The sequence below is a fragment of the Pteronotus mesoamericanus genome, unplaced genomic scaffold, assembly GCF_021234165.1.
Source record: "Pteronotus mesoamericanus isolate MK-2021 breed Mesoamerican mustached bat unplaced genomic scaffold, CSHL_Meso_final scaffold_99, whole genome shotgun sequence".
Taxonomy (NCBI): Eukaryota; Metazoa; Chordata; class Mammalia; order Chiroptera; family Mormoopidae; genus Pteronotus; species Pteronotus mesoamericanus.
The window spans coordinates 474,485-484,727 of record NW_026555330.1 but is presented as its reverse complement, the minus strand read 5'-3'; positions in this window follow the sequence as shown (position 1 = coordinate 484,727).

Below are 10,243 nucleotides of genomic sequence, written 5' to 3'. Positions count from 1 at the left end.
CTGGATTATTCTCAATCCTGTATTTTCCTTGCCTCTCTTTTCAGAAGTAGGTTAAAGATATTCAGGTTTCCCTGAAGCATCTTAATGAGTTAGTCATGATTACAATTGCATCTTTTAAATTGCCTAACCCCTTGAAAGGCTGCCATGAAAGGAGCTTCTACAAACACAAGCTGGACTGTGTGTTTCATTTTCTTATGTTGCAAAATGTGAATGAGAAGTTGCTTCCAAGTTCATAATTAGCATAAAAACTGCTGAAGCTGAGGGGAGATATGTAGGCTACCATCTCAATGGAAACTGTTGCTGTTGTTCCTAAAAAGAACATGTACATTGGGACTAAAATAAGGAGAAAGTTTCTGCTGACAAATGTGGAAGTGTTTCGCACAGTTCATGGCATATAATAAACACTCAAAATTTGTTTGCTCGTTTGGAATCTTCTCCATAATCTACTTCTCAAGCAAGTAACCAACCCTGGCTACCTCCATTTCCTCACCATCCACTCTCCTAATGTTCCTCTTGTACTCAAATTTTGGTCTCATAACCTATCACAGTGTTCCTCAACCTCTACCCACCCCCCCATATTGCCCTCCTAAGCAGCCTTTTAAGACATTTTTAAATTATTCCCCCATAACATTTTTATACCACAGATATATTAGTTTATGTGCTATATTGTATCTGCATTATATATTTAAAAATTAAGTTGTTTTTATCCTACCAAAAACCATTCTCACTCCTGTTGAAAATGCATTACCTATCAGACCAAAATAGACACAATAGAAGCAGAACACAAAACTAGATGCTAGATGAAATCAATTTGGGAAAAAAAAATCCAGACAGCTAGCCATAGAGGTTAGTCAAGTAATACACAGATTAGAGAATGTGGCTGAAGGTAGTTTTGGTGGAAGACAGGAGAGCAAAATTCAGGACAAGAGAGGCGTGGAGAATATGGCTCCACTGGGTCAGAGAATGCCTCGAACAGAGAAATCCCAATATCCAGAAAAGTTCTGTGGAAGAGCAATTGCTCTCAGATCTGAAGCCAGATTAGCCATTTCACCTTTAATCCTAAGTCTGGGTTCCTGGGCCACTATGCTGACTGCCCCATTAATGAAAACATCTGATTCGTATAAGGGAACACATCAAATGGGTCCCTGTGTTCCCTGAGAACTACCCACATCGCCCCATATTTTGAACTCTGTCTTAGGTGAAAGAACCAAGCCTTCCAACCTGACGTTGGAGTCGTGCTGTGGTGTCATGTCCTCAGGCATTCAAACAAGTTGATGGAATAAGTCTGGTTTTCCTGTTCCTCAAGTCATTTATTTTCTCTATTATCCTTCCTCCCCCAACCTAAAAACAGAGTGGACCCAGGGCCCTGACTGAGTGGTCTAAAAGCTATGCTTCCTAAAACCATTAGGATCTCTCAATGGCCTTTCTCATTGATTTCCCAGGTTAGCGTCTCGGTGGCCTTTGGTGCTGCTGCTCATGCTTTCCTCTTCCGTTAAAGGTGAGTCACTCTAACTCTGCTCTTCATTACACTCTCGCTTCCTTGAATCTCCTGACACTCTATGAGTGTCATGCCCATTTCCTCCTCCCTCCTTACCTTTTCTCAAGGGCATCCTTTATCTTTGATTCCTTCCTATGGCCCTCCATGCTTTTGCATGCACATGCTCAGTTTAATTTAATAAATATTGTTGATCACTTGCTATATGTCTAGCACTGCTATAAATAAGGTATGGTCCTTGTACACTCTTATGGGACAATAGATATGTACATAACCAAACAAAACACAATGTGAGATGTGTAACACAGATATGTATACAAAATAGTAAACCAAATGAGGCAGAGATTAATTCTCTCTTGAGGAGATTATAAAAGGCATTGCAAAAGAAGAAAAATTATTTATGCCTTGAAGAATAAATAGAGATTCACAGAACAGAAAAGCTGGAGGAAAAACAATACAATCAGAGAGATGAGGATGGGACAGGCAGGGAAAAGAAAGATCAGAAAGTCCACGTGACTCAAGAGATAGGTGTGACCATGAGGGTGGGAGTGGTGGAAAGGACCCTGGAGAGTCAGGACACATTAGCCTCAGTCACCATTTAAATCCACATCTCTAGGGCTCATGAAAATGGCTCATCACAGTGCCTGGCACATTCATTTTCTAAACTTAAATTCTGTTCATACTTACTGTATGTCATGTATTGTACTAGGCGCTGGGAATACAAAGAAATAAGCTCCCCCCCTCAAGGCCTCAGAGTATAGCAGACAAATAAAAGTGTAAGGTATGCAATACAAGCTAATCCATGCAGTGATGGCAGCAGCACGTATATGACACAAAATAGAGTGACCGGCTCTGTGTGGAAGGATTAACAGAGGATGACTCAGAGAAACATGCTATCTGAGCTGAGCTTTAAGAGATCAGTGGGCGTTGGGTGGTGTGGCAGGCAGAATAATGGCTCCCTAAAGATGTCCATGTCCTAACGCTGGGAGTATGTTGCTTTACATGGCAACAGGGACTCTGCAGATTACACTTGGGGAAGAGGGAAAGATCATAGATCATGCAGGTGGGTCTGATGTAATCACATGGGTCCTCATAAGAAAGGGAGGCAGGAGTGTCAGAGCCAGAGGGGATGTGACAATGGAAGCAGAGGTGGGAATGATGTGACCATCAGCCCAAGAATGTGCGTAGCCTCTAGAAACTGGAAAAGACAAAGAACAGAGTCTATCCTAGAGACTCCCAAAGTATGCGGCTCTGCCAACAACCTGGTTTTAGCCCCCAAAAGAGTCATTTCAGATTTCTGATTTCCAAAAAGTGAAGAGGATAAGTTCATGTCATTTTTAAGCTACTACGTGTGTGGCAATTTGTGGCAGCAGCAATAGGAAATGAATACAGACAGAACAGTAGGCAGAGCGTGGAGACAGAGAACAGTCCAGGCAAAAGGAAAAGCATAAGCATAGAAGCACAAATGAGCATGCACACCCTCGGGGCAGGGGTTACAGGTAGTGTCATGTTGCTGAGGTTCAAGGATCACTGGGTAAGGAGCAGAAGAAAAGGCTGGAGTGTGGGCCAAGTACCGGATGATATATGGCCTTGAAAGGGTCTGTTATCACAGGGTTTAGGAGTTGCTTAAGTTTAGAAGGTAAATTGGGAGCCATTTATGGTTTTAAACAGCTGAGTGAAAATACCAGATTTTCAATTTTGAAAGAAAGGCTGACAGGAAAAAGCCAGTCAGGGAGACTGTTTAGGAAGCTATTGCAAAAGTGCGGGCCCAGAAGCTACAGCCTAAACTAAAGTGGTGTGAAGAGGAGAAGGAAAAGTCAAAATAAAGACTTGTTTAAGACTCAAGGAGCAACAGAGTACTGGGTGCAAAGACAACAGGAAGAGTCAAGGATGACCTCAGATTTCTAAACTGTACCCTAATGGATAGACATGCTGCCTACTAAGATGGGGAAAACTAGAGATTTCTCTCAATATTTCTTAGATCTATATTTTCTTTACTTTAGTGTTTACTAGGCTGACTAGCCCCATCAGCCTATAGTTAGACTGTCTCTAAATTCTCCTGTTTTTTCTACTGCTCGCCTTTTCGCTACTCAATCTATTCTCTACATTGTAGTTAGAACAACTAATTAAATAGTCACCTGATATTTATTTAGTGCCTACCGTGTACCAAGTACTATGACAGACCTACGGGATATTGTAATGAACAAAATTTTAAAAAATAAACTAGAAAATCTTTTATTTAATCTAGAAAATCTTTTCAGAAGGTAACTTTGGAAATTTCTGACACTAACTTACATCTTCTACAATTACTTTCAATTTCCTTTCACTTTGTGTCTGAATTTTTTAGTATGTACTCAAACTCTCTGTCAACTATCTTGTCACAAAGTAACTATAAGAAATTTAACTTACAAATGAGTTGTGATCCAAAAGCGGTGCTTCTCAAACCATCTGTGGGCTTCTTGTTGTTTAGTTTTCTTTTCTTAATTTCCAATTACTATTGTCTGACACCTGGACCTCCTACACATGACTAGAGCCCAGGTCATGCCCCATGTGAATCACTGTGTGAATTTCACAACACCCAAACTCACCCCTGCCACGCTCCACAATGAGTCCACTGATGAAGTGCTTGTATGGCACAGCATTCTTAATTGGCTCTGACAATTCTTCAGTGCTTCCTCTCCATTTCTGTACTCTTAATTTCAACCCTGTCCACAGAACACACTTTGAATCCCCATACTTACTGAGTCCCTTACTAAAACAGTTTTGAGGACTCTGAAACAAATTACATCATGATCACATTTTTTTTTTTTTTTTTTTTACTCACCCACTGAAGCCTATATTGGCCATGCTATCTTATAGTTTTCCTATAAATAGACCCTAGTCTTTGTGGAGGCAGGAGGATAAAAGTCCTAGAACTGCTGTTTGGCACATCACCTTTTTAAAGAGCAAATACTTATTTCCCCTTCCCTTTTATGTTTTTCTCATCTTCAGTCAGCTACCCCCTTAACCCAATCCCAACTCCTACAAAAAATGAAGAATAAAATTAACATGAAAGCCCCTCAATTCTTTATCAAGTTCTTGCCAGAGATAGTCCAACCACCTCAATTTCACTAGCCCTAACTACACGAAGCCATTTTAGTGTAAATCATAGGTTAATTCAACCTCAAGCTTATGAACTGGGTGGGACTAGGAAATAGGAGCCTTTTGTCTCTGATTCACTGGCTCAACGCTGGGGCTGGCTTATGCTGGACTTCCTCCAGCCCCCAATGAGCAGGTCTGCAGCTTTATATTACAGCTCTTCCAGGACCTTTTTTCAGTCTTCATCATCCTTATCCTTTCTTTGGTTTGAACACCACTAACTCTTTCTTCCCTATGGAATAAACTCTCTTTTTCTGTGGCTTCCATGACTCCATGCTGGATCTGTTCCTACTTCTTCTTTGTCTACTCCAATTTAGTCTTGGCTGTCTCGCTCTCCTCCGTTTCCAAGGGCCTCGTCCGAGAGCTTCTTCTCTCACTCCCATGAGCTCCACACACTCTCATCTTCTCCTAGGAACTCTGTTATCATCTAAGTATACTCATAACCTATCCTTTTTCCTGAGTATGAGACAAATAATTCCAACTGCTTTCTCAATATCTTCATGTGTGTACCTCACAAGCATCACAAATTCAATTTCATGCTATTTTTCAAAAACTTCTTCTTCCTGCATTCCATATCAGGACACTGTCATTCATTTAAACATCCTGGATAAATGCTTGGAATCATTCTTTTTATTTTTTTAATCCTCATCCAAGGATATCTTTATTGATTTTAGAGAGAGAGACAGGAAGGGGGAGAGAGAGACATTGATGTAAGAAACATTGATCAGTTGCCTCCCGTTCGCACCCTGACCGAGGATTGAACCCACAACCTGGGTATGTGTCCCAAGTGGGATTTGAAACCTCATCCTTTTGGTGTACAGGAGCATGCTCCAACTAACTGAGCCACCTGGCCAGGACTGGAATCATTCTTTACTCCTCTCTTTCCCTCATTCCTCCTCTTCAACCACTCATTGTTCCACCAGTGCTGTATTTCTCCAATCATCCTCTTTTTCTCCATCTCCACTGCCTTACTTCTGGCTCCCATCACTTCTCACTGGGACCATTCTCAGTTCTCTGAACCCTCAGATCAGCACTGTCGCACAGGACTCAGAGCTGCTAGTCCCAACCCTCTCTAGAGCAGCCTCTGCTCAGTTGCTGCATTGTCCTACCTCTCGACACACACATCCAATTATTCATACTCTTTAATACTGACCTTTACAACTATTTTACTAGTCCCTTGTAATACAGTCAAAATTCCTTTCTTGTCCTGGCCAGTGTGGCTCAATTGGTTGAAGTGTTGTCCTACAGCTGAAGGGTTGCTGGTTCAATTCCTGGTCAGGGCACCTACCTAGGTTGTGGGTTCAATCTCCAGTCCATGTACATATGGGAGGCAGCCAATCAATGTTTCTCACGTTGTTGTTCCTCTCTCTCTAAAAGCAATGAAAAAGTGTCCTTGGATGAGGATAAAAACAAAAACAAAAAGCCTCCTTTATTAGCATAGATCACCAGAACTTTCACACACAGGCCCTGACTGTCTTTTGCAGATACTTTTACTTTAACAACAGATCCCATAGTTCATCCTCTCAGGTTTCCTTAACATTTCTCACACATGCCACCATTTCCACCATTTCTCAGGCCTCTGCACCTTTGTGCATTCTATTCTTGCCACCAGATATGAACCAACACCCGTCCTCTGCCTCGATGGGCTACTGATCATTTAAGATGTGGCCCACATACTTTATCTCTTGGGGCAGCTCCTCCAAGTAGAGGTCAGGGCTCCTTCCACTGCATTGAAACAGCACTTTGTAAGGGCCTCTATGGGCCATTCATTCCATGGAGTTTTTATGAGCCAGATGCTGAGCTATGTTCTAAGGATACAAACGAGATGGTCCTGCCATCAAAGAGTTTACCTTCAATTATCAGAGAAAGAGATGTGAAAACAGAAATACATATATTTATGTATTTTTTTAAAATCAGTGTTACAAAGCACAATAGGTGCTACAGGAAAAGTGTAAGCAGGACCCAGCAGCCAATAAACAAAGGAGGGAGTGGTCAATTCCATCTGTAAGAATGGAAATTAGAGGAGAGGAACCTAAGGAAAGGTATTATAAGGTAGATAATCCTTCTGGAGCTTGATAAAGAGAGGACACTCAGGCAGGGGACTGTTTGAGCCAAGTCCTAGCAGGATAGAACAGCATGTCACATTTAGGGAAACACAAATGGTTTTCTATGGTTGATCAACATCAACATCGATGCAGTTAGGTCAGAAAACAAGGAGGAGGATTTACCTGACAAGAATGAGGAGCCGCTGCAGGGTTTTAAGTAGGGACAGACAAAATGTTCTAATTTCTGTTTTTAGAGGGATCATTCTAGCAACAGTGTGCAGAATTCAATATAATGCTTTGGAGGAGGCATCTATGTATCTATTCTCCCTATTAGATTTTGAACTCCTTAATGTTAAGTATTATGTCTTTCACTTTTACCTTCTCAGTGCCTAACACATTCATTCACCAAAAAATGAGAGAAGGTACATGAGCTCAGCAATGGAGAGTGGATCTGAGAGTCGGGAGCCAAGCACTAGGCCAGCTTCTGTCCCAGCTTGGCAAGACACCGGCAAGACACCAGCAAGTCACCCTGTGCTTCAGTTTCTGCATCTATAAAATAGCAGCTTAGGCAAGATCATCTGTCAGTTCTCTTTTGTTCTAATATTCTGTAATCCGATGAGGGAGTTTCCTTTTTTTGAAAGTTTGCAGTCAATATCTGGTAATACAAATAACAAATCTGCCTCTGGATTACAGAGGTGAGTGTCAAGAGCTTAGTGCACCATGAAGCACAAGTTGACCCAAAGGTTATATAAACCATTCTCTGAATAGTGGGCAATGATTCTGGTTAAATTATTCACACGGTAAAAGGACGGCTTCTTTCTGCTTTAAGGAGTACAGAATTGTCTCTTCAAATGTCTATTCCTTTTTTGAGAAAAATAAACAGAGCTTAGATTATTGTTATTATAAGCCTTTAAGTGATAAGACAAATACATTTTGAAAACGTTAGAACCTTGAGAGAAACCTGAGTTTTATCCCCCTTAAATTAATCCATTCCCTATTTATTTTTAGCTCAGCAGAATAGCAGAACTCCATCAGTTTCTCCATGTCCTCTTTATAATTCTTGTGTACCTTTGACTTACTAGAATGTGCTCTCACATTTCTGCTCCATCAGTGGAACACTGGCCTGATTACCAGAATTTAAAATTCAGAGTTTCTAGGGACAGAGCCAATTTCTACTGAAAAAAATAAAAATAAAAAAGCAAAGGTTTCTCTTAGCTCTTATTCTATTTGATCTTTATCATGCTGGGACTATAGCTTTCAACTAACTCTCTTGTAAAACATCTCTTTTTGCTGATATGATTTTACTGTCTTAGATCCAGAGAATTTTATTAAAGTAACTAATTCATGAAACAGTTTTAGAAATCTAATAGTAATTCCCTTTCTTCCTAAGTTATAATTTTTCAGTAAATCAACATTCAGAGTTTACATAATTATGACTGTGAATGTTTTTTCGACTGAGCTAAATAGAATAACATGAATATGTTCTTTTTCTTATTCAAAGTTTTAAAATATTCCTGGAGTTATTACTTGATTTTTTAATTTTTTCTTAATTTATACAATCATTAATTCTAAATACTTTAGTAGCTCTGTAATATACCTCTCAATTCTATTTTCTGCACAATTAAGTACGTTAGTTTTTTGTTTGTTTTTTTTATCTAGGAGATCTCCCTGGAGCCTTCCCTTCTCATATGCCAACCTGGATTGGCTGCTTTCTAGACCTCCTATTTTTCTTAATTTAAAAAAAAATTACATTAAATTAATTTTTTAAAATTAAAATCTTCCTCCATGTATTCTTCTACCATCATCTTTCTTCACTATTGGAATATAATTCTTTAAATCTAATTTATTAGAGATTTTGTTTTAAACTTTAATATCATATTAGACTTTTCTTAAGAAATAACATTCATTATTTAGTATTGAGCTCAAATATATAAATTATCTAATTTCTTACTATACTATCTATTCTCACTTTGATCATATTCTCATACTAAACAATGTCTGTGGGTTCCTTTTTACTCTAAGACATAGCTGATAAATTTGTGCCAGGGCATAACTTCAGAGTGGTTTGTAAACCAGCTACAGTAACTTGAAAGTGATGCAACTGAGCCAAGCCTTCTTTAAAACAAGGCTTTAGAAGAGGAAAAGAGGGCTGTTTAGTAGTTTGGTAGACATACACACACAATCTCACACACACACACACAAAGAGAGTGGTGACACCACCTTTCCCTTACTCTCTCACACACTCATGCTCCAGGTGGGCGGGTAAATCTTATGATGCTAGTATCCCCTTGGGCTTTGACTTAGCCAAGCATGTACTGTTTTCAGTTGCTTGGCTGGTTCTTAGAGAATGAGCTAACAGGGTAGATTTGGGTCTCACAGTGTCATCTACACAAACAAGATGTGTAGTGTAGCCATTTCGCCTCCAGAGTGGGGCTTGGCCTTCTAACAGAGCTCCTGTACCAAGGAGGGGACAGGGCTGTCCCTGACCCATCTCCCTGAGGCTGTTATTCTTAAGGGGCTTATTCTCACTGGTGCATTTACCCCTAAACCCACTAACGTCACCTCATTTTCATTTGTTGAATGACATCTGAACTATATTTCAGGATATAAGATTAACAGTCCTTAGGAATCAAAAAACTCTAGCCAAGCCACTATGACACAATACTAAGTTCTAAAATTCACAGCAAAATTTGAACCAAAATACATTATTTGAAACTGAAGCGGGATATAATTTTAGCATCTCTTTTATCTCATGAAGAAACTCAAAATTACGTTCTATAAGAAAATTCCCAGTAAAAATGATATACTTCCTGTTCCTTTCTCCAAAGTGAGATTACTATAAAAAAAATTTTAAATACCCTATGCAAGAAATAACTATGGGAAGGAGAAAAGTTCTCACTCCACATTAGTTTCTCTCCCCCTTCTTACACCTAACAGAACCTGGAGAAAATACATGATAAGAGTTACTGAAATGCTAAAATATCACAAATTAAGACATAATAAGTCTAAATGCTTTCCCATTCACTTCTTTTTGCTGATTTTTCTCTAAGGGTATCAAATATGAAAAGGCTAGCCTTATATCAAATCTGAGAGAAATGAGAAGGAAATGTGTACTAACTTCAGAAAACAGCAGGTAAGAAAAATGAAAAGGATTTAGGAGGGATCCAAGATGGTGGCAGATCAGGTGGAAGTTACACTCACCTCCTTCCAAAATCAAATCAGAATTACAACTAAGTTACAGACCAATCAACATAAATAAGCAACTGAAGACTAACTGAACAGAAGTCTTATAACCAAGGATTTACAGAAGAAGCCATGCCAACGTTGGTAGCAAGGGCGGAGCTGTAAAAAGGGCTGGCCCTACACTCACGTGTGGTGGTTGAGAACTGGAGGGATATCTCAGCTGCAAAGGTGCCCCCTGAAGAGCGAGGGGTCTCAACCTTGTCCTGGGTCCCCCAGCCCACAGCACCAGTGCCAGGAAGAGGAGCCCACGTAACAACTGACTGTAAAATCAGTAGGGATTTTGTTCCCCAGGGTGAAATGGGAGATTGTTAAAAGTCTAGGT